Source organism: Myotis myotis, unplaced genomic scaffold (genome assembly GCF_014108235.1).
Source record: "Myotis myotis isolate mMyoMyo1 unplaced genomic scaffold, mMyoMyo1.p scaffold_m19_p_9, whole genome shotgun sequence".
In the NCBI taxonomy this organism is placed as follows: domain Eukaryota; kingdom Metazoa; phylum Chordata; class Mammalia; order Chiroptera; family Vespertilionidae; genus Myotis; species Myotis myotis.
The window spans coordinates 58,973,009-58,979,128 of NW_023416401.1; positions in this window are offsets into that span (position 1 = coordinate 58,973,009).

Below are 6,120 nucleotides of genomic sequence, written 5' to 3' on the forward strand. Positions count from 1 at the left end.
GATTCTATTATAATCACCAGTTCATTCTGTTCATCAGATTATTTATTCACTTGATTCTTAGATTCACTTGTTGATAGATGCATATTTGTTGTTCATAATTTGTACCTTTACCTTTTTCTTCCTCTTCCTCTTCTTAAAGGATACCTTTCAGCATTTCATATAATCCTGCTTTGGTGGTGATGAACTCCTTTAGCTTTTCCTTATCTGTGAAGCTCTTTATCTGACCTTCAATTCTGAATGATAGCTTTGCTGGATAAAGTAATCTTGGTTGTAGGTTCTTGGTATTCATCACTTTGAATATTTCTTGCCACTCCCTTCTGGCCTGCAAAGTTTCTGTTGAGAAATCAGCTGACAGTCGTATGGGTATTCCCTTGTAGGTAACTGAGTTTCTTTCTCTTGCTGTTTTTAAGATTCTCTCTTTGTCTTTTGCTCTTGGCATTTTAATGATGATGTGTCTTGGTGTGGTCCTCTTTGGATTCCTTTTGTTTGGGGTTCTCCGCGCTTCTTGGACCTGTAAGTCCATTTCTTTCACCAGGTGGGGGAAGTTTTCTGTCATTATTTCTTCAAATAGGTTTTCAATATCTTGCTCTCTCTCATCTTCTGGCACCCCTATAATTCTGATGTTGGTTCACTTGAAGCTGTCCCAGAGGCTCCTTACACTATCCTCGCATTTTTGGATTCTTTTTTCATTTTGCTTTTCCGGTTGGGTGTTTTTTGCTTCCTCGCATTTCAAATCATTGACTTGATTCTTGCGCTCCTCTGGTCTGCTGTCGGGAGTCTGTATAATATTCGTTATTTCAGTCCGTGTATGCTTAATTTCTAGTTGGTTCCCCAATATAACATCGAGGGTCTCATTAGTTTTCTTGTAGATCTCATTAAGTTTATCGGCGGCTTCTAAACAGTTCTTGAGAGACCTTAAAAGTGTGGTTCTGAACTCTATATCTTCCATTGACAATTTTGTCCTGTTTCTTTGTCTCCGCATTTTGTTATGCTTCCTTGGTGCACCCCCTAGTGGTCTTTGTGCGCAGTCTTATAGTTAAACCTTGATTGTTGTAGCTAATACCAGGGAGGGTTTGACCTCCAGACCAAGTGGCTATGAGAATCAGCTGTGTCAGCAGTGAGAGAACTTCTGTCCTCTAGGGAGGTGCTAATCTAGCCTTTGCCTGAGGCTATCCGGCAAATGCCTCTGTGCAGGGCTTGGGCGGGGCGGGTCGCACAGGATCAACAGGGTAGGCCGGAGAGAGCAGTTATGGCGGCTCTCAGTCCTGTCCCCAGGGGCTCTGCCTCTCTGAGTCCCAGCACCCGCTGCAAACCTCGGAGAGAAAGCTGCACCCACTCTGACCGAAGCCAGACAGTCCCGCTTCTCCCATTTGAGTCTGGGTCCCTAAAGACTCGCCTGTATCTGGAGCTCAGAGTCTGCGACTCCCTCCCGATTGAAAACGCCAACCGCGCCCTCTGCCGCCAGCCCACTCCGCGCACTCCGCACCTCAGAATTTGACTTCAGCACTGCGCCTCCTCTGAGTGTCCGTATGCGTTTCTCTTTCCTCCTAGTTGTAGGACTTCCACTCAGCCAGCATTCCTGTGGTTCTGGGTGATGTCCGTTCCGTCTTTTAGTTTCACTTTTGAAGTAGTTGTTCAAAGCAGCAAACTCCGGCGTTAACCTATGCCGCCATCTTGGTTCTTTCCGAAACCTTATTTTATAAAAACAGGGCCCAATTTAGCCTAAAGAGTAGTTTGCTGACCCTTCTGTTAGAGCATACTGAGAGAGGATGATGGTATGAGATGAAACTGAAGATATAGGTGTAACACTCTTATGAGGCATGTATTCATCTCCCCATTTTATGGATGAGGAAATTGTAACTCGAAGGCATGAAGTGACTTGTCCAAGACCATGCAGCTGATAGTTGGCAGATCTGTGATTCAAAAGCAGTCTTTTTTACTCCAAATATCATGTCCCTCTCTTCTCTTAAAAAACCTTTATCTGGTTACAGATGTAAGAATTATTTGAATATCAAAGAATCCATAAATATATGATGTAGATGATCCATGCCCTCAAAATCTCAACTTTCCAAAAATCCAATAATTTAATATGCATACCCCAACTCCTTTTTTGTAGATATAACATATTATTTTATTTAAAAATAAAAATGGGATTATATTATTCACACTGTCTACAACTTCCTTTTTTTTTCTACTTACCAATATAACATGAGCATTTTTCCATGTCAATATCAATACATATATACTAGTATCTATCTAGTCATTTTTAACAATGCATCATAGTTCATTGTAGTGTTTAACCAGTTTCCTATTGAATATTTGGGTAGTTTCCAATGCAACTTAGAATATCCTTGTAACTTACCAACTCTCCTAGGATGTCTTTCAAGTGATGGAATTATAGGACTTTCCATGTAGCATGTTTTTTGGGGGCCATGTGGGTCTCTTGGGGTCATTTTCTTTCTTAAATATACTAATGACATCCCTAGCTGGTGTCGCTCACTTGGTTGGGTGTTTTCCAGAGGGATTCCAGGTGAGGGCACATGCTGGGTTGTGGCTCAGTCCCCGGTAGGGGGCGTGCAGGAAGCAGCTGATTGATGTTACACACTCACATGGATGTTTCTCTCTCCCTATCCTTTTCCCCATCTCTAACAAAATCAATAAACTGACCTAAGTGGTTTGGCTCAATGGATAGAGCATCGGCCTGTGGACCGAAGGGTCCCGGGTTCGATCCGGGTCAAGGGCTCCCCCCTCCACCTGAGCCCTGGTCAGAGTGAATGCAGGAGGCAACCAATCGATGTTTCTCTCACATTGATGTTTCTTTGTTTTTCTCTCTCTTTTCTACTCTCTAAAAATCAATGGAAAAATACCCTTGGGTGAGAATTAAAAAATAATAAGAAGAAAAAGAAATAAATAAAGATCAATAAAAATATATATTAAAAAATAAAAATAAAAAATCAACAAACTAGCCCTACCCGTTTGCTCAGTGGTTAGAGCGTTGGCCCTCAGCCTGAAGGGTCATGGGCCCGATTTCCATCAAGGACACATACCTCACTTACAGGCTTGATCCCTGGCCCTGGTCAGGGCCCGTGCAGGAGGCAACCAATCGATGTGTCTCTCTCACATTGATGTTTCTTTCTCCCCCTCTTTTCCACTCTCTCTAAAAAAAAATAATTACAGAAAATATCCTTGGGTGAGGATTAACAAAAAATTAAAAATCAATAAACTATTCTTTTTTGTTTTAATATGCTTTAATTGATTTTAGAGAGAGGAAAGGAGATAGAGAAAGAGAATCATCAAGTGGCTGCCTCCTACACACCTTCTACTGAGGATTTAGTCCACAACCTAGACCTGTTACCGGGAATCTAACCGACGATCTCTTGGTGCACTGAACAATGCTCCAACCAAGTCACACCAGCCAGGGCAATAAGCTATTCTTTTAACAAAATAAAAATAAAAAATATACAAATGACCGCCTGGCCAGGTTCCTCAGTTGGTTAGAGGGTCGTTCTGATGAGCCAAGATTGTGGATTCAATCCCCTGGTCAAGGCACATACAAAAATCAACCAATGAATGCATAGATAAGTATAACAACAAATCAAGGTTTCTCTCTTTCTCCTCTCTCTCATGCAAATCAACCAATAAAACAAACACACACACACGACAGATTTGAATAAAAAATTTATTCACTGGAATAATTCTTATTTTTAGAACAAAAGTCTGATATCTTAGAAAATCCTTTTTATCACTTAACATATGAAATATATTATTCCATGACTATCTTCTTAAGTATCTACTCTTTGCCATGCACTGTCTAAGGCACTTGGGGATACTGGTGAATAAGAGAGACACAGTCCTTGCTTTCCTAGACATTGTACTTTTCATCACAATTACTTTATTTAGACTGTACTATTTTGATCTACCATAGAAAACATCAAATCCACCTTGTATTGAGAACTGAATTTTTGCTGGCTATGAATTGAAGAGATGGATGCTTGGAAATTTCAAAAGGTTTTCTCTTTTTTTTTTTTTTTCTGTTCATCAGATTATTTATTCACTTGATTTTTAGATTCACTTGTTGATAGATATGTATTTGTTGTTCATAATTTTTATCTTTACCTTTTTTGTCTTCCTCTTCTTAAAGGATACCTTTCAGCATTTCATATAATACTGGTTTGGTGGTGATGAACTCCTTTAGCTTGTTCTTATCTGTGAAGCTCTTTATCTGACCTTCAATTCTGAATGATAGCTTTGATGGATAAAGTAATCTTGCTATTCATCCCTTTGAATATTTCTTGCCACTCCCTTCTGGCCTGCATAGTTTCTATTGAGAAATCAGCTGACAGTCATATGGGTACTCCCTTGTAGGTAACTGTTTTTCTCTTGTTGCTTTTAAGATTCTCTCTTTGTCTTTTGCTCTTGGCATTTTGATTATGATGTGTCTTGGTGTGGTCCTCTTTGGATTCCTTTTGTTTGGGGTTCTCTGAGCATCCTGGACTTGTAAGTCTATTTCTTTCACCAGGTAGGGGAAGTTTTCTGTCATTATTTCTTCAAATAGGTTTTCAATATCTTGTTATTTCTCTTCTTCTGGCACCCCTATAATTTGGATGTTGGTACGCTTGAAGTTGTCCCAGAGGCTCATTACACTATCTTTATATTTTTGGATTCTTTTTTCTTTTTGTTCTTCCGGTTGGGTGTTTTTTGCTTCTTCGTATTTCAAATCTTTGACTTGATTCTTGGGATCCTCTAGTCTGCTGTTGGGTCTCTGTATAATATTTTTTATTTCAGTCAGTGTATGCTTAATTTCTAATTGGTCCTTTTTCATATCCTCAAGGGTGTCACTAAATTTATCGGCGATTTCAAAAAAATTCTTGAAAAACCTTATAACCGTGGTTTTGAACTCTATATCCAGTCATTTGCTTTCCTCCATTTCTGTCATTTGTGATCTGTTTCTTTGTCTTCACATTTTGGCTGCTTCCCTGTGTTGATAGAGTGGCTTTGTGTGCTAGGTGTCCTATAGGGCCCAGTGGCTCAGCCTCCCCAATTACCTGAGATGGACACTCTTGGTGCACCCCTTTGTGGGCTGTGTGCACAGTCTTGTTGTAGTTAAGCCTTGATTGTTGTAGGTATCCTTGGGAGGAATTGACCTCCTGGCCAATTGGCCGTGAGAATCAGTTGTGTCTGCAGTGGGAGAACTTCTGTGCTGGAGACACCCTTCTGGGGCAAGACTTGCTTCAGTGGGGCTTTGGTGCTCCCTGAGTCTGCCCCCTGAGTGTGTCCCTTATGGATCTGAGAAGTTGTAATCTGGATGGTCCCACTCTGACCACTGGGTACACTGGCTCTTGGATCTCTGAGAAGGTGCTAATTTAGCCTCTGCCTGAGGCTACCCAGCAGGCAGACAGTTAGTCAGGTAATTTTAGATTGTAAAGGGCCAGGGCATTCATATGCAAAAGCCTCTGCACACAGCTTTGGTGGGGCGGGGTCTCAGGGAATCAACTGGGTCTCGGGGAATCAACTGGGTGGAGCAAACAGCTATGGCTGATCCTCAGCCCTGCCCTAAGAGGTCCCGGTTATCACTGTTCCGCGGTAATTGCTGCAAGCACCTCTGAGAGAAAGCTGCCCTCAAGTTCTGCCTGATGCCAGACAGTCCAGTTTCTCCCCGTATGAGTCTGGGTCCCCAGAGACTCGCCTGGAACTGGCGTTCAGAGATGTCAGGAGCTTGAGACTCCCTCCCGATTGAAAAAGACACCGGTGTCCTCCGTTGCCAGCCCTTTCCACTTGCGCCTCCGTACCTCTGCACTTTACTTCCGCACCTCCTCTGAGTCTCAGTGTGCTTTTCTCTTTCCTTCTAGTTGTAGAATTTCCACTCGGCCAGCCTTCCTGTGGTTCTGGATGATGTCGGTTTTCTCTTTTAGTTGTATTTTTGAAGTGGTTGTGTGAGGCAGCAATTTCTGTTGTTTACCTATGCAGCCATCTTGGATCTCAGGAGGCATGACTTTTTCCAAAAGGTTTTCTGATATGATATTCTCTCAGGCCTCAAATAGCTCCAACATACAACACCTTGCTTTTTAAATAAGAGATTTTGCTATTTCCTTCATATTTTGGTAATGAGATGAAGCTTCC